We start from the raw sequence: 10294 nt of genomic DNA, 5'->3' as shown, positions 1-10294 counted from the left end.
TCAATCTCTCCTCGTAGGTCATTCCCGCCATTCCAGGTATCAGCCTGGTGAATCGCCGCTGCACTCTTTCCATGGCAAGAACATCCTTCCGCAGATGGGGCGACCAAAACTGTACACAATACTCCAGATGCGGTCTCACCAGCACCTTGTACAGCTGTAGTAAGGTATCCCTATTCCTATACTCGAACCCCCTTGATATGAAGGCCAACATACCATTTGCCTTCTTAATCGCCTGTTGCACCTGCATGCTCTCCTTCAGTGACTGGTGCACAAGAACACCCAGGTCCCTCTGCACTTCCCCATCTCCCAATCTATTGCCATTTAGATAATAATCTACCCTCCTGTTTTTACCCCCAAAGTGGATAACCTCGCATTTATCCACATTATAGTGCATCTGCCACGTATCCGCCCATTCCCCCAACCTGTCCAAATCGCACTGTAGCCTCCTGACATCCTCATCAGAGCCCACCCCTCCTCCTAGTTTAGTGTCGTCAGCGAATTTGGAAATATTGCATCCAATTCCCTGATCCAGATCATTTATATATATTGTGAACAGCTGGGGTCCCAGGACAGATCCTTGCGGCACCCCGCTGGTCACTGCCTGCCACTCCGAAAACGAGCCGTTTATTCCAACTCTCTGTTTTCTATCCGCCAGCCAGTTCTCTATCCACGTTAATACTTTGCCCCCAATCCCATGAGCCTTAATTTTGCATGATAATCTTTTGTGTGGAACCTTATCGAAGGCTTTCTGGAAGTCAAGGTACACCACATCCACTGGCTCTCCCCCATCTATTTTACCAGTTACTTCCTCAAAAAATTCCAGCAGATTAGTCAAACACGATTTACCCTTTGTAAATCCATGTTGACTCTGTCCGATCCTTTCCCCATTTGTCAAGTGCTCCGCTATTTTATCCTTAATAATGGACTCTAGCATTTTGCCCACAACCGATGTAAGGCTTACTGGTCTATAATTCCCTGCTTTCTCTCTACCCCCCTTTTTAAATATTGGGGTAACATTAGCTACCCTCCAATCCACGGGTACTGTTCCCGAGTCAATGGAGTTCCGGAAGATGATCCTTAGAGCATCTGCTATCTCCAGGGCCACCTCCTTAAGTACCCTAGGATGTAGTTTATCAGGCCCCGGGGATTTGTCGGCCTTCAGTCCCCTCAACTTACCCAACACCATATCCCTAGAGATACTAATTTCTGTCAGCTCCTCCCTCTCATTAGTCCCTATGTTTGCCGATATTCCTGGGAGGTTATTTGTGTCCTCCTTTGTGAATACAGAACCAAAGTATGAGTTTAATTGGTCTGCCATTTCCTTATTCTCCATTATATATTCTCCCGAATCGGACTGCAAGGGACCGACTTGGGATTTTACCAGTCTTTTCCTCCTGATATACCGATAAAAGCTTTTGCAGTCTGTCTTTATGTTTGCTGCAAGTTTACTTTCGTATTCTATTTTCCCCTTCCTGATTAATCCCTTTGTCCTCTTTTGCTGTATCCTGTACTGCCCCCAATCTTCCGGTCTGGTGCTTTTTTTTGCCAGTTGATATGCCCTTTTTTTTGATTTTATGCTGTCCCTAATTTCCCTCGTTATCCACGGTTGAGCCACCTTTTTAGGTTTATTTTTATGCCAAACCGGTATAAACATGTTCTGGAATTCTTCCATTCTATCTTTGAATGCTTGCCATTGTCTATCCACTGTCAATCCCCCCAGAAACACCACCCAATCAATCTTACCCAATTCCCGTCTCATACCCTCGTAATTCCCTTTATTTAAGTTCTGGATGGACACTGTATGACCTGGGGGTGACCTGTTGTAGAACGGTGGCTCTTTGATTCCATGACCCAGGCCCTTCAATGCGAACTACATCCTTGTCCTGTAGAGGCACTAGTGCAGTGGCTGTGCGGTCATGGAGCGTTTTTTGTTTCCGCTGAAGTTTCCGGGCCTTGTCTGCCCATACCTCATCTCTGTAATCAGGTGTGACATGCCTGGGAAGTCGAGTACGGATTTTGCAACCCAGTAAGAGCTCAGCTGGAGACTTGCCACTTTCCAGCGGGGCCGCCCTGTACGACATCATGGCCAGATATGGGTCAGTGTTGCTGTGTGCTGCTTTCTTTAATAGTCTTTTCACAATCTGTACCCCCTTCTCCACTTTTCCATTGCTTAAACTCATACTCTGCAGCAAATGACTGAAACTCATGACTGGCATAGGGAGAGCCATTATCAGAGACCAGAGTTAGAGGGATGCCCTGCCTGGAAAAGATTGACTTCAGGTGAGTTATCACAGCTCTTGACGTGGTGCTGGGTAGGAGAGCAATCTCAGGATAATTAGAGTAATAATCAATAACTAACAAATAGTCTTTTCCTTCGTAGTGAAAAATATCAGTTCCTACCTTTTCCCAAGGTTGTGATGGGAGCTCTGTGGTAATGAGGAGCTCTTTTGTTTGCTTGTAGTGATACTCCTGACATGTAGCACACTCACTGATCATCTGGTCAATATCAGAGTTCATGTTTGGCCAGTAGAGTGCCTCACGTGCTCTCCTTTTTGACTTTTCCACACCCAGGTGCCCTTCATGTATCCTGTGAAGCATTTCTCGTTGCATAGAGATGGGCACTACAATCCTGTCACACTTAAGCAGTAGTCCATTGACCACAGAAAGCTCAGACTGAATATGATGATATTGTTTACATGACCCTTTCTTCCAACTGTGGAAATATAAAATATCCTGTATAGTTTTGTGTCAATTTCGTAAAGCATGATGGACTGGTTGACATGGGTTAAAAGTTTAAGTATTGAAATAGCTGATGCAAGACTGTTGGAACACGGTCAGAACAGAATGTGCTAGGTACCGAAACCGCTCCCAATGTACAACCTGTAAGATAAGAGGAACTGAACAATTGTGAGAAGAACAGGAGTAAGTCTGTAGTGACAGATGTCTTTGTGTATGTAGCAATGATTAACTATGTGTACGTACAGAAATGTGATAAGATGTTCTATTCATTGTTCTTGTGCATGAAACGGTTTGATGTATGATAATGATGTGTCAATCATTGTTGTTTGTTACACTGTATAAATATACGGCCTGAAAAGTGAGTCTTTGGAATAGTAGCCTCACCCCTTGAGTGGAGGTACTGATTCCCCTTGCTGCAAGAGAAATAAAAGGCTTGTCTGTCTGACGAATCCAAGAGTGTATTGAGTCATTACCCAGAGCTAAAGAAAAAGGCACTTCATCAATTTGGAGGTTCCACCGAGATGGCTTGCTGTACCAATTGGTGAATTAACAGACGCCGAGTACGTTGCTCGGTTAGGAAAAATCCCATCGGCCGAAGGTGGTGTTTTGCCACATTTTTGGGACTTTCCCTGCCAGAAGCATAGCTGCGCATAGTCTGTTTATTCCATTGGACAGTACTGCCATCGGGTAATTGACTCACAAGGTTCGGAGGTTAAACTGCCGTTGTGACTGCTTCCCTTTCAGAAACGGAACAGAGGATCAGCCATGAGGCGCTGATGCCCCGCGAACTGGATCGTGCAGAAAAGGACGGTAGGAAGCGCTGAAATAAAGGTACCAGAGAGAGAAGGTTAAGTCACGAATTTGATTAACTAAGGAGCTAGCGATTTATTGGAAATTGAACTAGCAAGGTTCCAGCTTGAAGTTAGTTGGGACAAATTGAAGGCCCTTTTTGCTAAAGATTTGGCTAAAGGGAATAGGGTAGAGGGAGAGAGAGTGGGTGATTGTCTGAAACACAGTGTCAATGTTTAATGTTTATGAGAGTGAGTATTTAACTACTTGTTATTATCAATCAACTTCGTCCAGTAAGGCTGCATAGGTTGGGGATTTAGTAACACTTTGGTTGTTGCTTAACAAGTGTATTGTTTATTGTCATATGTATTAATGTTTAATCATGTCTGATCTGTAGAGGCATCCCACGCAGATCATAGAGTGTTACGGAATTGTTGTATGTTTTAACACTAAAATATTTAAGCTGCTACAATGGGTTCTAGTGACAGTAAACTGCCTGAAAAAGGCACGCCAGCCGCTTTTATGTTAAAACATTGTGGTCAGTCAGCTATTGACCACTTACCAAATTGGTCCAAATGGACCTCAGGTAGTAATCACCCCTTTCCACCAGATGGAACATTTAATATAGATAGAACATGACTTCAAGGTCGTTGTTCAGGATAAAACATTCTAAGCCACATCTGACTTTAGCTGTGGCACAAGGATACCGTTCAAAGGACTTAGGGCCAATGGTACTGAGAATGAGCTCGCTACCAGTAACGTATACATGGTATAAAGAGGGAGCCGCCCTTCTCCAGTACGGTAGTAATGGATTTGCAGTAAAGTTAGCTACAAAGGAAAAATGTATACGGCACAACCCTATAAAGTTACCATAAATCCAGCGGCACCATTACCACGAAGACAGCAGTACCCATTGTCTGAAAGAGCAGAAAGGGGGATACAGCCAGTAATCGAATCACTTTTAGAACAAGGTATCATTGTTCCTACTAAAAGCCCTTGCAATACCCCGATTCTGCCAGTAGAAAAGGCAGAGTCTCACAAATGGAGGTTTGTGCAAGATTTAAGGGCCGTAAATGAAGCAGTCTTCCCTACCTATCCGGTGGTCCCCAATCCAGTCACCATTTTAATCAGCATACCGGCAGACACTACTTTCTACACGGTAGTTGATCTATGTTCCGCTTTCTTTTCAATACCAATACATCCAGAGTCACAATTTTTATTTGCATTCACCTATAAAGGCCAGCAGTATACTTGGACTAGACTCCCACAAGGATTTACCGAAAGCCCTACGATTTTCTCTCAATGCTTAAAGAAGGATCTGGACGATGTAACTCTAGCAGCGGGTTCAACATTAATTCAATATGTAGATGATTTGCTATTAGCTTCACCAAACCGAGAAGCCTGTGTCCAAGACTCTTTAACTTTGTTAACGGCGTTAGCAGACAAAGGACATAAGGTTTCCAAAACCACGTTACAGATGGTTCAAGAAAAGGTAAAATATCTGGGACATCAGTTAGAACGAAATACCAGGTAACTAACAAGTGATCGAGTAGCGGCAATTTGTAATTCACCCAAGCCAGTGACAAAAAGGGAAATGAAACATTTCCTAGGAATGTCTGGCTATTGCAGACAATGGATTTTAAATTATTCTGAGATATCCAGACCATTACTTGACATTAGTATGCCCACCATGCCGGAGAAATTGGAATGGAACCCAGGTACCGAGGAAGCTTTCTGGCAAGTTAAGCAAGCTATGGTATCGGCCCCAGCTTTGGGACTCCCAGATTATAACAAGCCGTTTAACTTATTCGTGCATCAAAAATCAGGGTTCGCACAATCAGTGCTGACGCAACTACATGGAGATAAACAGCAGCCGGTAGCATTTTTTAGCACTCAATTAGATCCAGTAGCAAGAGGATTACCCGGATGTCTGCCTGCTTTAGCAGCAGCGTATTATGCCGTTCAGCAGGCACAGACGATCACTCTAGGTCACCAGACCGTTTTGTATGTTCCTCATGCGGTTGAAATTCTTCTCACCAAATGTGCTACCCAACATCTAACCTCAGCCAGGTTAACTAAATATGAGGTAGAACTTTTGTCAAATACAAGATTGGTAATTAAAAGATGCAACACCCTGAATCCAGCTACTTTACTACCCACAGAGGAAGAAGGAGAACCACACTCCTGTGTAGAAATCACCCAGTTGGTTTCTAAACCAAGGGTAGATCTGACGGAAGACCCTATACCAAATCCAGATTGTATATTTTATGTAGATGGATCAGCATTGAGAGACTTGAAGGGAAGTCCAAAAACAGCATATGCAGTGACTACCCAGAACGAAACAATAGAAGCGTTTCGTCTCCCAAGTTCATTTTCAGCACAACAAGCAGAATTATTTGCGCTAACCAGAGCATGTATATTGGCTACAGGTCAATCTGTTAATATTTATACCGATTCTAGATATGCGTTTGGAGTAGCCCATGATTACGGACAGATTTGGAAACTTCGTGGTTTTTTAACATCTTCCGGAACCCAAATTAAAAACGCACAAGAGGTGAAAAACCTTTTATTGGCAATCCAAAAACCTAAACAAGTTGCGATTATTAAGTGCCAAGCGCACACAGGGCATTTGGATGAGGTTGCACTAGGAAATGCAGCAGCAGATCAAGCTGCCAAAACTGTAGGCTTATCACAGATAGGATCACAGGTTAAAACTTGTCCAGTTAGAGAAAGTATAGATCAACAACAAACCCCATCCCTGAATGATGTGCTAGCCCATCAAGATAGGGCTAGCCCTGAAGAAATAATGGAGTGGGATGTTAATCACTGTTTCAAAAACACGGACGGCTTGTGGGTCCATCATGACGGCCGCATGGTGGCACCCAAATCATTATTATCACCAATTGCCCGATGTGTTCATAAATTCACCCATGCGGGCAAAGGGGGGATGGCGGACTATATCCTCAAGACCTGGTATGCACCAGGAATCTCAAAGTTGGCAAAACAAATATGCGAAAATTGTACTGTCTGCCAGACCATGAATGCAGGGAAAATAAAGAAGGTACAGCCCGCATCCCACCCAAACCCCATGGGTCCTTTTGTACACTTGCAAATGGATTTGATTTAACTACCTGTGTGTATGAGCTTTAAATATGTATTAGTTATTGTTGATATGTTTTCAAGATGGATTGAAGCTTTTTCTTGTAGAAAGAATGATGTTACCACTGTTGCTAAATGTTTATTGAAGGACATTGTGCCTCGCTTTGGGATACCAGCAAAACTGTCAAGTGACAATGGGTCCCACTTTACGGGAACAGTGATTAAGGAACTATGCAAAGCCTTACAGATTAACCAACACCTCCATTGCAGTTATCATCCACAGTCGGCTGGACTAGTGGAAAGATATAGCGGGATGCTGAAAAATAAGCTTGCAAAACTGTGTAAAGAAACTGGACTTAAATGGGTTGATTTGTTACCCATAGCTTTAATGACAATGAGGTCTGCTACCAACAGAACTACAGGATTGTCGCCTCATGAGATCGTCATGGGAAGACCACAGAGATTGCCTTTTTCGGCACTTTTAACAGCTAAACAAATGGACATTCATAAAATGGAGGAAGATATGTTGAGTTATTGCATTGCACTAACCAAATGCATTTCTAGTTTCCATCAACAGGTAAAGGAAGCCCAGGTCGACCCCGCTGAAGGAAAGTGCCATACTTTTGAGCCAGGAGATAACGTCTCGAAAGAATAGCCTTCAACCCAGATTTGAGGGACCCTTCCAGGTACTCCTGACCACAAACACCGCTGGAAAAGTAAAGGAGCGACCAACATGGATACACGCGTCCCATTGTAAGAAGGCATCAGTTGAAGACGATACACTGCCAAGATGAACTGGATTTGGACTCTAATAAGACTGTTCCTTTTGTTAACGATAATTGAAACTGCCATATTGATTTACCCAGATCCCCTGAAGGGTAAACCATGCACAGAAGAATGTGTACTTTTAAACAGTAATTTCTTTTATATTATATGCTATAACGAGACTATGAAGGTTCAGCTTCAGGATCACACTATGCAGGTAACCCCATATCAACCCCTGAGTCTTAGGATTAGGCAGGATAAGATAGTAGAAGAAGATAGTGGACAGAAACTTGATAAGCTATGGGTTACATGCCCCGATACTGTATTACCAAGTGACAGAACTACGAACGGAGGGGTTATCTGTAATGGTAATTCAAGAGTAGGACTGGCCCTGACGGCCAGGCCAATGTTTTGTAACAATCCAGTTACACAGCCCTTTATTTCAACATTAGCCACTCAGAAAAGAAAACTTAATAGGACAGATAAGAAACAGGGAAGAAGAGGAAGAAGGCTGTTAAACAAGCATGGCTATACATGAGTTATTTGTATGCCAAAAGACAGAACCTTACTAAATGCTGGATATGCAGTCACATCCCTATACATGCAGAGGGTGGAATACCCCTACGGCCCATTCCCTTTGGAATGGAGGAGATGGTAGGGTGGTTATTACAATCTAATACTACCTGGAACAATGAGGATGCCCCTGGTACAGTGTCCCAAAATAGTTTGAATCCAGAACAACTGGAAGATGAATGGAAGGGAGCAGGATATAACCTAATGAAATTCGAAGGATGGTTTCATCCCCAATATGATAATCAAAGGAATCCAGAAAGTTTATTAGTCACCTCAATGGGGACGTTAAACAATACAAAAGGAGAGGTCTGCCTGGTCAAGGGAAGGAGGCACATGTGCAATCATAGGAACTGAATGTTGCACCTATATTCCAGATAGCTCAGAAAATATCACCAATTTGGTAAACCACATAAAGGAGGCCGTAAAGAAACTACACCAACCTGAACAATGGTCCATTTGGGATTGGATTTCAGGATGGGGAGGAGCACTAGGAAAACAAATACTGGAAGTCCTGATTGCAATAGTTACTAATTGGATGTTTAAAATTGTTGTGTACTAAGGCCCTCACAGTGATGACCTCAACTACCCCAGCCCCCATGATGACAGTTCACAAATATGAGAATATTGATGGAGACACTTTTGAAACAGAATTTGCTAAGTTAGGACAGATAGAAATTCCGTAAGATTGTCCTTGGTAAGGACAAAAGGGGGGAATGTGGAAACATAAAATATCCTGTATAGTTTTGTGTCAATTTCATAAAGCATGATGGACTGGTTGACATGGGTTAAAAGTTTAAGTATTGAAATAGCTGATGCAAGACTGTTGGAACACAGTCAGAACAGAATGTGCTAGGTACCGAAACCGCTCCCAATGTACAACCTGTAAGATAAGAGGAACTGAACAATTGTGAGAAGAACAGGAGTAAGTCTGTAGTGACAGATGTCTTTGTGTATGTAGCAATGATTAACTATGTGTACGTACAGAAATGTGATAAGATGTTCTATTCATTGTTCTTGTGCATGAAACGGTTTGATGTATGATAATGATGTGTCAATCATTGTTGTTTGTTACACTGTATAAATATACGGCCTGAAAAGTGAGTCTTTGGAATAGTAGCCTCACCCCTTGAGTGGAGGTACTGATTCCCCTTGCTGCAAGAGAAATAAAAGGCTTGTCCGTCTGACGAATCCAAGAGTGTATTGAGTCATTACCCAGAGCTAAAGAAAAAGGCACTTCATCACAACCCTCTTGAAGATTTCTCATCACTTTCCTCAGAACAGGGTCCTTTGATGTCTCTGTGGCTATCTTTGATAGTTGTTCCTGTGAGGCGGGCAATGCTGCATAGACCATATCCACATGAAGGGCCACATCCTCTTCTGTTTCACTGTTTTGTGTGGCACGAGGCGCAGCCCTGGATAATGTATCTGCTATGAACATTTGTGTCCCTGGCACATATGTGAGCTCATAATCATAACATTGTAGTCTCATCATTGGGTGCTGTATTCGTGATGACATGTCACACTGGTTCTTTTTTTGCGATCCCTAGCAGTGGCTTATGGTCAGTTTCTAGGATAACCTTGGGAAGTCCATAGATGCAGGTATGAAATTTTTCACACCCAAATGCCAAGTCCAGGCACTCCTCTATTTGCGTATACCGGCACTCTGTAGCCGTCATGGAGCGTGACGCATATGCCACTGGTCGCCATTCTCCTTCATCTTCCTGTAGAAGGACAGCCCCTAATCCATCCTTAGAGGCATCTGTGGACACTTTTGTCCTCTTTTCAGGGCAGAAGAACTTCAGTAGGGGTTCACTTGCTAGAATGTGTAGCAGCCCCTTCCATTCATTCTCATGTTCATGTCCCCATTGGAACTCTGACTCTTGGTGCAGCAGTTTTCTCAAGTGAGCAGTTTTCAGTGCCAGATTTGGAATGAATTTCCCTGGGTAATTAACCATGCCAAGGGCCGCTGAACCCCTTTCTTGTCCTTTGGTTTTTCCATGTCATGTATGGCCTTTACCTTTGACTTGTCTGGCTGAATCCCTTCTGCAGAAATCTTGTCCCCGAGGAATGTGATTTCATTGACGCTGAACTGACATTTGTCTTTATTTAGTTTGAGTCCATACTGCCGTATCCTCTGAAGTGTTTTTTCCAGTCTGGTGTCGTGCTCTCCCTGAGTGGAGCCCCATACTACCAGATCATCCACGTACACCCACACACCATCCAGGCCCTCGATGATTTGCTCCATTGCTCTGTGGAAGAGTTCTGGGGCGGAGCTAATGCCGAAGGGCAGGCGCTGGTAAGAGTATCGGCCAAACGGGGTGTTAAAGGT

At 43.4% G+C, this 10294-nt stretch overlaps 1 long non-coding RNA gene across 1 annotated transcript; it reads left to right on the top strand.

The window, feature by feature from the left end:
- Positions 1-2721: 2721 nt before the first annotated feature.
- LOC147110899 (uncharacterized) lies at positions 2722-9154 on the top strand. The gene is made up of 2 exons (XR_015080005.1): positions 2722-3570; positions 7192-9154. It is a non-coding gene; the product is annotated as an uncharacterized LOC147110899 (long non-coding RNA).
- The last annotated feature ends 1140 nt before the right edge of the window (positions 9155-10294 follow it).

Source organism: Somniosus microcephalus, chromosome 11 (assembly GCF_052327205.1).
Source record: "Somniosus microcephalus isolate GS21.2 chromosome 11, FLI_Smic_1.0, whole genome shotgun sequence".
Taxonomy (NCBI): Eukaryota; Metazoa; Chordata; class Chondrichthyes; order Squaliformes; family Somniosidae; genus Somniosus; species Somniosus microcephalus.
Note: the sequence above shows the minus strand (reverse complement) of the source record. Positions and strands in the feature narration are given on the sequence as shown.